This window comes from Trichechus manatus, unplaced genomic scaffold (genome assembly GCF_000243295.1).
Source record: "Trichechus manatus latirostris isolate Lorelei unplaced genomic scaffold, TriManLat1.0 scaffold00111, whole genome shotgun sequence".
Lineage (NCBI taxonomy): Eukaryota > Metazoa > Chordata > Mammalia > Sirenia > Trichechidae > Trichechus > Trichechus manatus.
Window position 1 is genome coordinate 2568894 of NW_004444047.1, and position 14914 is coordinate 2583807.

At 54.3% G+C, this 14914-nt stretch overlaps 1 protein-coding gene across 1 annotated transcript in view; it reads right to left on the bottom strand.

The window, feature by feature from the left end:
• The window catches only part of ABLIM2 (actin binding LIM protein family member 2), a 140855-nt gene that overhangs the window by 83770 nt on the left and 42171 nt on the right, over positions 1–14914 (bottom strand). The window contains exon 6 of the mRNA XM_012557600.1: positions 14158–14251. The gene's annotated coding sequence lies outside the window, so the exon portion shown is untranslated. The remainder of the gene's footprint in view (positions 1–14157; positions 14252–14914) is intronic.

Genomic DNA, 14914 nt, shown 5'->3' on the forward strand with positions numbered 1-14914 from the left:
GTGCCACAGAAGAAAGGCCTGGCGATGTGCTTCCTTAGAGATTACAGCCAAGAAAACCCTATGGGGTAGTTCTAATGCAGGGAGGTCGCCATGAGCCAGGGTCAACACAACAGGAACTGGGTAACTGGTTACTGGGGGGCAGCGTTTACTGTCTGATGTGTGTGTGTGTGTGTTTTGTATGTGTGTTGTGTGTGTGTGTGTGCGTGTTTCTGCATGTGTGTTTGCATGTGTTAGCGTGTGTGGTTGTGTGCATTTATGTCTGTTCGTGTGTGTGTGTGTCTGTTTCTGTGTGTGTGTCTGTTCGTGTGTTAGCATGTGTGGTTGTGTGCATTTGTGTCTGTTCGTGTGTGTGTGTCTGTTCGTGTGTGTCTGTGTCGGTTCATGTGTGTGTGTCTGTTCGTGTGTGTGTCTGTGTGTTAGCGTGTGTGTTTGTGTGCATGTGTCTGTTCGTGTGTGTGTGTCTGTTCGTGTGTGTGTGTCTGTTCGTGTGTTAGCGTGTGTGTTTGTGTGCATTTGTGTCTGTTCGTGTGTGTGTGTCTGTTCGTGTGTGTGTGTCTGTTCGTGTGTGTGTGTGTTTGTGCGTGTGTCTGTTCGTGTGTGTGTGTGTGTGTGTGTACGGTCCCTGGGTGTCACAGGTAGTTTGCGATCGACTACTAACCAAAAGGTTGGTGGTTTAAACCCACTCAGCAGCTCTGCGGAAGAAAGACGTGGCAATCAGCTTCTGTTAAGATGACCGCCAAGTAAACCCCATGGAGCAGTTCTGCTCTGCAGCACCTGGGGCCACCGTGAGTCAGGATCCACTGGGCAGCAGCGAGGTTTTTTTGACCTTACTTTTCACAAGAGACAAGAAGTGCACAGCTGGGAGGTGGGGGCCAGGTCGGGGCCCAGGCAGCTGAGCTTCAGTCCGTGTCATGAAGTCCCGTCCTGTGGTCTCTCAAGTGTGTGGCAGCCCTCGACCCCGGGGTGTGGGCCCCACCCTCACCTGGCCCATCCCCCTCGCCCCCTACAAACAACAAGGAAGAGCCCCACCACCTCAGACAGAGGAGAAGCCAGCCTGCAAGTGCAGCCTACACTCTTCCCAAGCTCGAAATCCACGCTTCAGAGTTGGGAAGGGGCCAGCCTTGGGGTAAGTGACCAGACGGGGCCTGAGGAGGTCTGAGGGCTGGGTAGGTCTGTTCCTGGATCAGGGTGCTGGATGTGGTGAGCCCGTGCATGGGAATTTATCAGCTGCCCACTATGGTGTACTTTCTCTGCGTGTGTTCTGTGTCTACGTTACACATCAACAAAAGTTTTCCCACAAAATGGATCAACGACCTAAATATAAGAGCTAAAACTATCAAGCTGCTAGAGGAAAATATAAGGATAAAGCATCAGACTTGGCAATGGATCCTTAGATCAGACACCAAAATCACAAGCAACACAAGAAAAATAAATCAGACTTCATCAAAATCTTAAAAGTTCTGTGCATCAAAGCTTATTAATAAGAAAGTGAAAAGACAACCTACAGAATGGGAGAAAATATTTGCAACTTACATACTGATAAGGGTTTGATATCCAAAATATATAAAGAACTCTTAAAACTCAACAGCAAAAAGACAACCCAATAAAAACAGGGAAAGGGCTTGAACAGACATTTCTCCAGAGATATACAAACAGCCAACAAGAACATAAAAAGATGCTCGGCCTCATTAGTCATTCCAAACCTGTTGCCAGCGAGTCGATTCCAACTCATAGCAACCCTACAGGACAGACGAGAACTGTCCCGGGGTTTCCAAGGCTGTAATCTTTCTTTACAGGAGCAGACTGCCAAATCTTTCTCCTGCAGAGTGGCTGGTGGGTTCCACCCACTTACCTCTCAGTTAGCAGTCAAGTGCTTTAACCACTGCACCACCACGGCTCCTTATTAGTCATTTAAAAAAAAAAATTGCCATCGAGTCAATTCCAACTCATAGTGACCCTACAGGACAGAGTAGAACTGCCCCGTAGGATTTCCAAGGAGCGCCTGGTGGATTTGAACTGCCGACCATTTGGTTAACAGCCAAGCTCTTAACCACTGTTCCATCAGATGCAAATCAAAACCACAGTGAGAATCCCACTTCACACCCACCTAAAAAACAAAAAATCACACTAAAACCTGTGAAAGCTGGAAACTGTGTAAGGCAGAAACCTGTCAGAAGAAGAAAATTCAAATGTTTTCCAGTAAAAATGAGTGATAAAAAGTGGTGAGACTGCACCCTGTCAGAGGCGAAAAACTTGAGAGACCCAGAAAAGCAAGACAGTCTCATTGAGTTCCAGCTCTCACGGGTTTCATGGTACTAGGACGGTGATAATAAAAGATAAAAACAAAAAGACGAAGAGGATGTAGCGAGATTGGAGACCTTATCCACAGCTAGTGGGAAAGTAAAATGGTACAGCTGCTGTGGAAAACAGCTTGGCAGCCCCTTGACAATATGAAACACTGAATTACTTTATGACCCAGCAATTCCGCTCCTAGGTATAGACCCAAGAGAAATGAAAACATAAACGTACTTCCACACAGGGACTTGTACACAAAGGTTTATAACAGCACTATTCACAGTAGCCAAAAGGTAGAAACAACCCAAGTGTCCATCAACAGGTGACAGATAAACAAGAAGCAGCCCAGCCATCCAGCGGAGTATCCCTCAGCCATAAAAAGGATTAAAGTTCTTGGTGTAACACTGTTTATAAAGAAAATGTTCTGCATTCTACCTTGGTGAGTAGCGTTTAGGGTCTTAAAAGCCTGTGAGCTGCCATCTAAGATACTCCGCTGGTCTCACCCCTGCGGGGGCAAGGGAGAATGAAGAGAACAAGATACAAGGGAAAGATGAGTCCGAAGGACTAATGGACCACAGCTACCACGGCCTCCACCAGACTGAGTCCAGTACAACTAGATGGTGCCCGGCTACCACCACTGGCTGCTCTGACAGGGATCACAACAGAGGGTCCCGGACAGAGCTGGAGAAAGACGTAGAACAAAATTCTAACTCATAAAAAAAAAAACAGACTTACTGGCCTGACAGAGACTAGAGAAACTCCGAGAGTATGGCCCCCGGACACCCTTTTAGCTCAGTAACGAAGTCACTCCTGAGGTTCACTGTTTAGCCAAAGATTAGACAGCCCCATAAAACAAAACGAGATTAATGGGGCACAGCAGTCCAGGGACAAGGACTAGAAGGCAGGAGGGGACAGGAAAGCTGGTGACAGGGAACCCAAGGTCGAGAAGGGGCAGTGTTGTCATGCCGTGGGGTTGTTAACCAATGTCATGAAGCAATATGCGTACTGACTGTTTAATGAGAAACTATCTGTTCTGTAAACCTTCATCTAAAGGACAATAAAAAAAAGATTAAAGTTCTGATACCTGCTGGGACTTCGCTGAACTTCAAAAATGTGATGTTAACACAAAAGGCCACATATTGTATGATCCATTGATGTGAACTGTCCAGCAGAGGCAGATCCACGGAGACGGAAGGCAGATCAGCGGTTGCTGGGGGCTGGGGGGAGGGGTGGGGGAGGAAAGGGGGAGGGGGAGGGGGGACGGACTGCTTAGCGGACACAGCTGCTCTTCTGGGGTGGTGAAAGTTTTGAAACTAGACGAAGGTGCTGTTTGCTCAACATCGTAAATACACAAAATGCCACCAAATTGTCCGCTTGAAATGCTTACCTGGATGGTATGTGAACATCATTTCGATTTTTTTTTAAAAAACTGTTTTCCCCAAAAGGTGGGTCTCTGACTCTTCATCTATCAATTGAAGGTGACAGAAATGACCACGTGGAGGATCTTTCCCACCTTGAAATTCTGATTCCAAGACAGTACTGACGGCTGACTTTACCGCCGACCACCATGCTAAGTGCTTTGCACGCCTTATTTCACTGAATTCCATCCTCACAACAACCCCAGGGGCGAGCACTATCCTCTATCCCCCTTTTCCAGATGAGGAAACTGAGGCTCCAGGAGGTACGGAGACCCACCCAAGCCCACCACACTGACCAAGGGCAGGGCCAGGATTCACATCTGCCATCAGACACCCAGCCTGGGCTCCCCATTTCCCCGCTCTGGGAAGACGCCCGCGGCCTTGAGGGGCAGAAGGGGGCCAGTGGTAGCTAAGCCCCTGCAGGCCCTGGTAGCTCGCAGTGTGGGATTTACTGCCTCCCAAAGCTCATCATTCCTTGGAGACAGCCCTCCTCCTACACCTGCCTGTGAACCAGGGACTTGGGGCAAGAATGCAGGATAAGTCACGGAAATGGAGCAGCCACTGTGTCTAGCATGGAGAAGGACACCCTCCACAGGATCCACAGCTCCACCCGCTCACGGTGCTGAGGTGGGAGCCCGGCCAGAGACACCCATGGCGCATGGAGTTAGAGCCATGGCTGAACCCCAGACCCGTCTCATCTCAGTCCCCTTCCCTGGACCACCACGAGCTGGAGGAGCGAGCACCTCCCTCTCGGCTTGGGCCGCTCATCTGTAAGTGCAAAGGGCAACACCAACACCAAATAGAATGTTCTGGAACAATCCCTCCATGGTGGAGACACGGGGCTGGCGTGTCCGCTCCCCAGGCCAAACGAGTGGACACCGTGGGGCCACGCCTGAGGCCAGTGGTCAATCCGTGCCTGCTCGGCCTGTCCGGGGACCCTCACTCCCTGGGTGGGAGGTCTTGGTGATAAAGCTGAATTTTACCTGAGCCCTTGGTTAAAGAAAAGCCCTCACTCGGTGTGTGTTCAGGAGGTTACTGCACCCTTTGTTGTTGATAGGGGCCACCGAGTCGGCCCCGACTCGAGGCAACACCACGCACAACAGAACGAAACACTGCCTGGTCCTGTGCCATCCCCATGATCAGCTTCACATCGGACCAACGTGATCCACAGCATTTTCACTGGCTGCTTTTTGGACGTAGATCGCCAGGCCTTTCTTCCGAGTCCATTCGAGTCTGGAAGCTCCACTGAAACCCATCCAGCACCACAGCAACACGCAAGCTGCCACTGACAGATGGGCGGGGGCTGTGCATGAGGTGCGCTGGCCGGGAATCGAACCCAGGCCTCCCGCACAGAGGGCGACATTCTACCACAGAATCACCAGTGCCCTCGTTAAACAGGCGTTTCCCTTCCTTACCTCCCCAACCTGTCTCCCCCTCAGCCTAATCCTCACCTCCCTCTCCCCCGCCCCCTGGCCCCCGGGTCCCTGGGGCCTCACTATGAGAAAAGAAAACCTTCCCACCCAGTGGCCCCAGCACCAACCTTAGCAGCTCTCACCTGCTCACCGCGGTGGCCAATCCCTCCGCTTCCAGAGCTGCGGCTCTGTGTCAGCACGGAGCCCGGCCCAGACTCGGTTCTGCTGTCTCCCCCCACCACTCCTTCCCCTCCCTCACAATAATCCTTTCTAATAAAATCACTCTTGACTGTTTAACATTGGTCATTGCCTTTTTCTCTCTCTGACATTGGCGACTCATGCTGTCTTGGGCCTCAGTGTCCCCATCAATAAAAAGGGGGGACTCCTCCCCTCTCTCAGGGTTACGGCAGGAAATAACGGTGCGCACTGACTCCAGGGCACTCGGGTCCCCAGTCAACACCCATGGAAGCAGCGGTCAGGAAATCAAACAACGCATTGCATTGGGCAAATCTGCTGCAAAAGACCTCTTTAAAGTGTTGAAAAGCGAAGATGTCACTTTGAGGACTAAGGTGCCCCTGACCCAAGCCATGGTGTTTTCAGTCGCCTCATATGCATGCGAAAGCTGGACGATGAATAAGGAAGACGGAAGAACAACCGATACGTCTGAATTATGGTGTTGGCAAAGGATACTGAATATACCACGGACTGCCAGAAGGAACTAACAAATCCGTCTTGGAAGAAGTACAGCCAGAAGGATCCTCGGAACACGTCCTCAGGAAAGACCATGGTTAGAAAAGGACATTACGCTTGGTGAAGCCGAGGGTCAGCAGAAAAGAGGGAGACCTTCCCTGAGACGGACGGACGCCACAGCCATGACAATGACCTCAGACAGACCAGTGATCGTGAAGGTGGTGCAGGACCAGGCGACGTCCTGTTCTAGCGTGGACAGGGTCGCCGCGCGTCACAGGTGACTGGAGGGCACCTCCTAACAACTGAGTCCAGGGTGGCATTGCGCCCGAAGGCCTGGCACGGCTAACACCGGCCTTGGCCCCATCCCGACCCTACACGCCCTGCTGGGAATGGGGGGCAGGTTGTAGGAGGCCAGGGAGGAGCCTGTAGGGTCAAAAGCACAAGTATCCGCGCTGCTTGAACCAGTTCCAGTGGTCACTCCTGCTCTGACGGTGGGACTGGCACGTGGCCACACTGTGTCACCCAGCCCAGGTGCCGTGCTCCCCGTTCTCTGAAGGCCACGTCCTACCACCCTCCACCACCGGAGGACCTGAGAACGTCAGCAGCGGGTGGTCTTGGTGCTGTACACCTGCACAGCCCCCCGAGACCCCACTCCCACCAGGCAGATGGCCCAGCCACCAGGTGTGGGGGCCCAGAATGGCTCAGACGAAAAAGACATCAAAAGCCCACGACTGTTGCAGCGCACGGCGTAAAAAGATGTCTCCTGCCTCCCGACAAGCGGCTGTCCTCTCTAATAAGACGAAAAGGCTCGTTAGAAAGCATGACACAGCCTCCCGGGGTTCAGTGCAGCAAGCGGCTGATCAGACCTTCAGAGGTACCCTGTGGACCACCTGCCTCCCCTCAGCATCCTCCGGGGGCTGCTTCACCCTGAAGGCAAGCACAAATGCCTCCCCAGGCCTCGTACAGCCCTGAGCCTCTGCAATCCACCCCCCAGACCGGGACCTCGACCCCGACCGTGCACCCCGGGCTCTGCGCTGACGCCAAAACCTGCTCACGCTCCCCTGGGAGCCCCCTGCTGTTCCCTCAGCACAGGGCGCCCTTCACGCGGCCTTGCCACGTCAGGCCTGGGCCTGACTCTCTTTCCTCTGAACTTCGCGAGCAGCCAGGCGCTGCCTGTCTTGTTCTTGTTGTTACTTTTGTTGCAGCTGCCCGACTCACGGTGACCCCGCGTACAACAGAATGAAATGCTGCCTGGTCCCGGGCCATCCCCGTGATCCCTTATGGATCCGGCTGCTGTGAATCACAAGGTTCTCACTGGCCAATTTTCAGCAGTAGATGGCCAGGCCTTTCTTCCTAGTCTGTCTTAGTCTGGAAGCTCCACTGAAACCTTCCAGCATCGCAGCAACACGCAAGCCTCCACCGACGGAGGGGTGGTGGCTGCGCCTGAGGTGCATTAGCTGGGAATGGAACCCAGGTGTCCCACATGGGAGGTGAGAATCCTCCCCCTGACCCACCACAGCCTCCTGTTCTCTGCTGGACGAGAGCACACTCAGGAGGTGTTCCGTGAAGGCGTTCTGAACGGGAACAGGGCCCGGGAGCTGCTCCCAAGCTGGGTTTCTGGCCACAGGAGTCTGCGACCTGCTAGATATCCCACTCCACCTTCGGATAGCCACACGCTGTTGTCGTTGCTGTTGTTAGGTGCGGTCAGGTCGATTCTGACTGAGACCCCGAGTGACACTGTGGAACCGCCCCACAGGTGTCCCAGGCTGTCATCTTTACCAGGCAGACCACCAGGTCTTTCTTCCTTGGAGCGGCTGGGGGGTTTGAACCGCCGACCTTTCAGTTAGCAGCCGAGTGCTTCACCGCTGTGCCACCAGGGCTGCCTTGGATGTTCACATACACCTCAGCACACCAATGCTCCGAGGAGTCCCGCAGCCACCACTGTGCCTGTCAGACACACTGACAGGAGGTGATGCCCAGTGAGGATGTGAGGGCTAGACGTTCCGGGACAAGGGCCGATGCTCCGAGATGTTGTTGAGAGCAAATGCAGGCACGTGGTGACCGCAGAAAATGTGGGGGCGTGTTCAGGGGTGTGTGATCTCAGAGGAGGCGTCTCACTGATAACAGGGGTTGCTCTGGGTGCTGACGGGTGGTTTGGGGTTTATGTCATGATAAATTCCTTATGAGTGTGTTTCTTAAAATAAACACATTTATCTAAATAAACAGAGAAGTTGGAGGCCGGACAAGCAGACATCACCACTGTCCTTAAGGAACGCTCTTACAGGTCCGAATACACAGGTTCATTTTCTCTTGGTGACAAGACTCAGAATGCTGGCGGGGATAAAGTGGAAAGGCCAAAGCGAAGAACCACCCGTTGCCGTGGAGTTGATTCCAACTTACGATGACCCGACGTCTGTCAGAGCAGAACTGCACCCCACAGGGTTCTCAATAGCTGGTTTTTTTGGAAGTAGAGTGCCAGGCCTTTCTTCCGAGGAGCCTCTGGGTGGACTTGAACCTCCAGCCTCTGGGTTAGCAGGTGAGCGCATGAACCATTTGCACCACCCAGGGACTCCCAGAAAGAAGAAAGGTGGAAACACACCCACCTGTGTTCCCTAGTCAAAAGCTTTATTTGAAATGGAGAAACGTTTGACTGGCCACCTGAGGCAGGGAGGTAAGTGCCGGGTGTCCCCTCTCCTACCCCCTTCCCTGGAGCTCCTCAAGGGCCTGGTGGGACACACAGTAGGTGTTCAGGAAGGGTCTAGAAAGGGGGTGGTTGACTGGGGGGAGGAGGGAGGGGAGGAGGAGGAGGAGGAGGAGGGAAGGAAGGAGGAAGGGAGAAAGAGGGAAGGAGGAATTAATCAGCAGCCCCAGGGACCGGGCTTCTCGTTACCACGGCGACAGGCCTTGGTGCAGGTGCCGCACCAGGGAAGCTGGCTGGGACGTGGCACTGTCAGGGTTAACAGAGGGCAGGGCTGACAGGCACCCCTCCCCCAGCTGCTCCTCCCCGTCTTCGGAGGGAAGCTTCCAGCTAACACCGGTGAGACTCTGTTCTAGAGGAGAAGGCAGGCGTGGGGTGACAGGAAGCTTAGGGCTTCACACCCCCTCCCCTGTGAACCTCCATGCTGGTACCAGGCTGTTGCTGTGACTTCACCAACCCCGTTCCTGCTCTGGGTCCAACAGGACGCCCTGCAGGGGACCCTCTCAGCACTGCCCACCTGTGCCCCAAGCCCCAGACCCTCCCTGCGCCCAGACTGCAGGTGGCAGGGGCAGGAGTGCACCCCCTAGGCCCCCGCAGGGACCCACCCCCCCCTTCACCCACCCCAGCACGAGCAGACGCCTGGCCAGCAGGGATGCTCCTGGGACGCTCAGCACGGAGGTGCAGCTGGGGGAGATGGAGGGGGAGCCCCGCAGCCCCCCCGTTTCACATGCCAGGCTGGCGACATCGCCCACGGGCATCTGGTGGCACAGGGCTCCCTGCCTCTCGGCGCACAACGGGGGTGACAGGTGCTCCAGGGGTCCCCACTCCTGCAAATCACCCTCCTGCAGAGCTCCCCAGCCTCCAGGTCAGCCCTGGGCATCCTACCTGCGCAGCGGCGCCTGGACCAGAGCCAAACCGTGTTGGTGTCGGCAGCACAGGCTGGGGCAGGGACAAAGGGCACCTCACCCTCAGCCAGCCTCTGGGTCCCTCTTTCCCGGGCCCCCGAGCCCCTGCCCGGCTGGGCCCAAGCGCTGGGGCCCAGCGCAGGTGGGCGCTGCCAGAGGAGCCGTAGGAAGGCGGACCGGAGCCGCTGCACCCTCCACGGCTTGCTCCCTCCCGCCCGCGGCACCGCCCGCGCCCAGGAGGATGCTCGCTCCCAGAGCTGGCTCAGCCTCCACGCGAGCCCAGGCAGGCAGCGGGAAAACAAGAGCATCAATCTTCCCGGGGCCCTTCACCCTCCACCACAGACAGAGAAGAAACCAGATCCGCTTCCTCCTGGGATGAGGACAGTCCTCCTGAAGACTAGAGGCACAGGGCTTGGCAGATGGCATGGACCCCAAGCCCTGTGTTCCCCCAGCATGGCTGTCAGGGGGCTTATGCTGCAGCCACAGAGCCCCACTGGCCTTCCTGACCCACCAGCGGAGCGACCCCCCCAGGTGCCGAGCGTGGCAGTGACCCCCGGGCCAGGCAGCAAGCTGGGGGTCAGGCAGAGGGAGTCTCCTCCAACCCTGAGGCTCCCCTGCTGCCAGCTCCAGGTGGCTCACAGGTGCAGTGCCTGCTCAGAGACAGGAAGGGCCGAGCAGCCAGGGCTGGGATGGGTCTGTGCCCAAGGCCTGGCCTCCCTGGGGCATGAGGTCAGGAAGGTAGGGCAGGTGAGATTCGCCAGCACACCTGGGCCTAGGGTGGCCTGTGCTTCAGTCAGCCTCACAATATGGGTGGTTGTTAGCCCTAACTCCCAGCAACGCCCCGGCACAATGGGATGGAAAACTTCACAGTCCTGCACCATCCCCGTGATCCGCTGCAGATCTGACCACTGTGATCCACAGGGATTTCACTGGCGGAATTTCTGAAGTAGATTGCCGGGACTTTCTTCCTAGTCCATCGTAGACTAGAAGCTCTGCTGGGGCCTGTTCAGCATCACAGCATCACAAGAGCCTCCACAGACAGACAGGTGGTGGCTGCACAGAAGGTGCCTCAGTCGGGAATCGAACCCGGGTCTCCCACATGGAAGGCAAGAATTGTACCACTGAACCACCACTGCCCCCACACACGGGTCTCCATTAAACATTGACGGCCAGCGTCTGCGCGCTGGGAGAGGCCGGGCGATGGGGGCTAAGAGAACGAGCTGGGGGCCTGGACCCCCTGGCTCCCAGCCTAGCTCTGCCATCTGCTCTCGGGCCCTGGGAGGAGTCAGCCCGGTGGCCAGGGGTCTGCTGGGAGGCTGTCCCTTCACAGGGGTGGCCCAGGGAGGGGCCAGGGGTGTATGGGTGCTTCCTGAATTTGGGTTTGGCTTGGCCGAGTTTTGGAGCCCTTTCGTTTCAGAGGAGAAACCCCACCTGGAGGGAAAGAAAGAAAAGAACAAAATGGATGTCAGAAGAGGTGCTGAAACTTGCTCTTGAACATAGAGCAGCTAAAGAGAACGGAAGAAATGATGAAGTAAAAGAACCGAACAGAAGATTTCAAAGGGCAGCTCGAGAAGACAAGGTTAACTATTATAATGACTGTGCAAAGACCTGGAATTAGAAAACCAAAAGGGAAGAACACGCTCAGCATTTCTCAGGCTGAAAGAACTGAAGAAAAAATCAAGCTTCAATTTGCAACAGTGAAGGATGCTATGGGGAAAATATTGAACAACGCAGGAAGCATCCAAAGAAGATGGAAGGAATACACAGTCACGGTACAAAAAGAATTTGTGGACATTCAACTATTTCAGGAGGTAGCATATGATGAAGAACTGATGGTATTGAAAAAGAAATCCAAGCTACACTGAAGACACTGTCGAAAAATAAGGCTCCAGGAATTGACAGAATACCAATTCAAATGTTTCAACAAACAGACGCGACACTGGAAGCACTCACTCGTCTATGCCAAGAAATTTGGAAGACGGCTTCCTGGCCAACTGACTGGAAAAAACTCATAGACATACACATTCCAAAGAAAGGTGATCCAACAGAACGTGGAAATTATTGAACAATATTATATGCAAGTAAAATTTTGCCAAAATTAATTAAAGAACGGTTGCAGCAGTACATTCAACAGGGAACTGTCAGAAATTCAAACCAGATTCAGAAGAGGACGTGGAACCAGGGATATTGCTGATGTCAGATGGATCTTGGCTGAAAGCAAAGAATACCAGAAAGATGTTTGCCCGTGAAGCAAAGAATACCAGAAAGATGTTTGCCTGTGTTTTATTGACTACACCAAGGGATTTGACTGGGTGGATGATAACAAATTATGGATAACACTGCAAAGAATGGAAATTCCAGAACACTTAATTGTGCTCATGAGGAACCTGTACATAGACTAAGAGGCAGCCATTCAAACAGAAGAAGGGGATACTGTGTGGTTTAAAATCAGGAAAGGTGTGCATCAGGGTTGTATCCTTTCACCATACTTATTCAATCTGTATGCTGAGCAAATAATCCAAGAAGCTGGACTATATGAAGAAAAAAGGGGCATCAGGATTGGAGGAAGAACTCATTAACAACCTGCCATATGCAGATGACACAACCTTGCCTGTTGAAAGCGAAGAGGACTTGAAGCACTTACTGATGAAGATCAAAGACCACAGCCTTCAGTATGGGTTACACCTCAACACACAGAAAACAAAAATCCTTACAACTGGACCAATAAGCAACATCACAATAAACAGAGAAAAGATTGAAGTTGTCAAGGATTTCATTTTACTTGGATCCACAATCAACGCCCATGGAAGCAGCACTCACGAAATCAAACAACACATTGCATTGGGCCAATCTGCCGCAAAAGACCTCTTTAAAGTGTTGAAAAGCAAAGATGTCACTTTAAGGACAAAGGTGCACCTGACCCAAGCCATGGTGTTTTCAGGCGCCTCATATGCATGTGAGAGCTGGACAATGAATAAGGAAGTGATGCCTTTGAATTGTGGTGTTGGCGAAGAATGTTGAATATCCTTGGCCTGCCAGAAGAATGAACAAATCTGTCTTGGAAGAAGTACAGCCAGAAAGCTCCTTAGAAGTGAGGATGGTGAGACTTCATCTCACATACTTTGGACAGGTTGTCAGGAGGGACCAGTCCCTGGAGAAGGACATCATGCTTGGTAAAGCAAAGGGTCAACGAAAACAGGGAAGACCTCAATGAGATGGATTGACACAGTGGCTGCAACAATGGGCTCAAACATAGCGACCCCATGTGACAGAGGACAACTGTCCCCGAGGGCTTCCCAGGCTGTAATCTGTATGGGAGCGGATCTCTAGGTGTTTCTTCTATGGAGCTGCTGGGTGATTTCAAACTGAAAAAAACTATTGATAATCCAGTGGGTCACCCTAACCTTTTGGCAGGTTTCCGTATTTTTTCCATCCATGCAGTCATAGTTGGATGGGGAGGGAGAAGGAAACTGGATTACCAGTCATGTGTTTTCCTTGGTGCCCTTCTCTACTCTCCGCCCCCTACAATGAGCGTGGGATCAGTCACCCCAACAGTCAGAGTCCAGCCTGGGGAAATTTGTGAAGTGACAGGGAGGGACAACACTGATCTCCGGGTGTGACCTTCCACCCCCAGGCTGGGGAGGGGGTGGGGGACGAGGTAGGGGCTGCCACTCTGCCCCATCTGCCTGGCATAGTAAGTGTAATTGTGAAAAAAGCACCTCAACCTCGGATCCCACACATGCATTCTGACCCGGGGACCCGCAGGCGCTAGCGGGGGACGGAGAGGCAGGAATCCTCGGTGATCCGGGGAATGTCCCCAGCCCGTCCGCCCCTCCTGTCTCTGAAGCCCCCAGAGTGAGCTCTATGCCAGTCTGACTGACACAGCCCCACCTTGCCCCCAAGCCCCCATGAGTCTCTGTCCCCTCAGATAGTGGCAGGTGGCCCTACAGCCTCATCCCCACCCCAACCTATCCCCATGCCCCTGCTTTCATGTAGCAAACCCTACAGAGCTCATTTCTCAGGCTCCCATGCCCCTCGGCTGGGCCAGGCCCCTTCCCCAGGGCTCAGCCCTCACCCCACACCTCAAGACACCCCGTGGCCCCCCGTGGCCCCTTCCCGGTCTGCGCATGGCCAAGAAGGGTGTTGGGGCAGGCGGCGGGCAGGGTGTGGTCCTAGCTGCCCTGTGGTCCATTTTACTGAACCCAGTGCAGGAAGGCTCACGGGCACCTGTCCTTTGTCAGAAGGTGAACATGCCACAGGGTCACCACCCAGTCACAAAGCTCAGCAGTACCAGCCCCAGAAGCCACACTGTCACTGTGGTTTAACCTGGCCTGCCCCTGACCTCTCAGTGCTTCTCTGGGCACTGGGACACAGTCCTGCCACAGGGCCATAGGCACAGCACCCTTCCCAGGGTCCCTTCAAACCCTCCAGGCCCCAGAGCCCCAATCTAGAAGGGTAAGGACTGGACCCAAACATCCCAGAGTCCTGCCCACCTCCTAATCCTGTTGACATATAAAGTGTAGCAGGGAAAGCTGCCTGGAGGTGGCGGCACGGAGCACCCCTGGAGGGGCGAAGAAGGGGCGGTGACTTGGGGTGCTAACTCTTGCTCCCTGAGAGGCCCTCCCAACCCCCTGCTCACGGCTACCGGCCTTGCCCTGTGGAGCACCCAGAGCAGGAACTTGGCCTGGAAGGAGCCCGGCTGCACCCGCCCGTGTCCTGCGCCCGGCGGCCGTGCTTACCTCCAGCACGCGCCCGGTGATGAACCTCTCACAGCTGTCACACCGGATGCCGTACTTGGAGTGGTAGTCAGCCTCGCAGTAGGGCAGCCCGTCCCTGCAAGGAGAGCGGCGTCAGGAGGGGTGAGGACAGCCCCCCACCCCATGAGAGGGACCGCAACGACTGTAGAGATGCTGGGAAGCAGGCGGGGACCCACCACCAACCCCAGCTTCCTGCCCCGAATAACAACGCCTGAGATGTTGCTGACTGTCATCGAGTGGGTCCCGACTTATGGTGACCCCACGCACAACAGAACGGAACACTGCCTGGTCCTGCACCATCCCCACGATCGGCTGCAGATTAGACCACTGTGACCCATAGAGTTTTCTTTTCACTGGCTGGTTTTCAGAAGATCTCCAGGCCTTTCTTCCTAGTCTGTCTTAGCCTGGAAGCTCTGCTGAAACGTGTTCAGCATCACAGCAACACACAAGCCTCCACTGACAGACGGTGGTGGCTGCGCATGAGGTGCATTGGCCGGGAATCAAACCTGCTGGATCTCCGGCATAGAAGGTAAGAATCCTCCCCGACCCACCACTGCCGCCTGATCTCTACTGGGCTGTGTGTGAGGTTCACTGCCTGGGAATGGAACCCAGGTCTCCCACATGGAAGGTGAGAATCCTCCCCAACCCACCACTGCCTCCTGATCTCTACTGGGCTGTGCGTGAGGTTCACTGCCTGGGAATGGAACCCAGGTCTCCCACATGGAAGGTGAGAATCCTC